General features: G+C 60.8%; 1 protein-coding gene across 1 annotated transcript in view; it reads left to right on the top strand.

Moving 5' to 3' along the window:
- LOC104513472 (polypeptide N-acetylgalactosaminyltransferase 5-like) overlaps positions 1 to 816 on the top strand; it is a gene marked incomplete at both ends in the record, with an annotated part of 4,838 nt that overhangs the window by 3,571 nt on the left and 451 nt on the right.

Genomic DNA, 816 nt, shown 5'->3' with positions numbered 1-816 from the left:
CGCTCTTTATCTTCATTCTCAAAACTCAGTAGGGCAGAAAATCTGGTTTCCAGCCAGCCCTGCAAATTCCAGCTGCTCTGGGCACTCTCCGAAGTTACTTGAGAACCGTTTCCTGAATAGCCTGTTTGTTCACCGGGATAAGTTCTTCAGAAGTTTTGAAAGAAGGAGGAGGAATGGCACTTGCAGGGAATTGGGGACGTGAGCAACCCCACCAGCGGGGTTGCCTGAGGAGCTGGTGCCAGTCCCTGCAGCTGACCATGCCCTCTGTGTCCGAGAGTCTATGCAGCACAGTGGGCTGAATACCCACGTGCAGAGCAACGTCTGCTCGGCTCTGCACAGGGTGCAGTGCTCGCTCGTCCCCCCAGTGTGGATGCTCCATCCCTGGGAGTGTCCAAGGCCAGGCTGGATGAGGCTGGGAGCACCCTGGGCTATGGAAGGTGTCCCTGCCCATGGCAGGGGGGGGGGCTGGGGGGGCTTTAAGGTCTGTCCCAACCCAAATCATTCCAGGATTTTATGGTTCTCCCCACCAGCGCGAGGTTAAGCGCAGCGTAGTGATGATGTTCCTGCCGGGGCTCCCCGCTCTGATGAGGCCACGTCCTCACTTCCCCACTGGTGACACGTAGGGCGACATCCAGCCTGGTTGGAAAGAGTTACCCTGGGGTGAGACACCGAGCGCAGCACATATAGCGATGGTGCCGCTCCCTGGGGCCGTCTGCGGGGTCCGTGGTGGGCTGCCGGAGCCCAGGACCCCATGCCCCAGCTGGGAGGGGACCGCCCGGGGCCGGGATGGGACACGTGTCCACTGCGTGCCGTGGC

Source organism: Eurypyga helias, unplaced genomic scaffold (genome assembly GCF_000690775.1).
Source record: "Eurypyga helias isolate BGI_N326 unplaced genomic scaffold, ASM69077v1 scaffold37918, whole genome shotgun sequence".
Classification (NCBI taxonomy): domain Eukaryota; kingdom Metazoa; phylum Chordata; class Aves; order Eurypygiformes; family Eurypygidae; genus Eurypyga; species Eurypyga helias.
The sequence above is the reverse complement of the archived record's forward strand: the minus strand, read 5'-3'. Positions and strand labels throughout refer to the sequence as shown.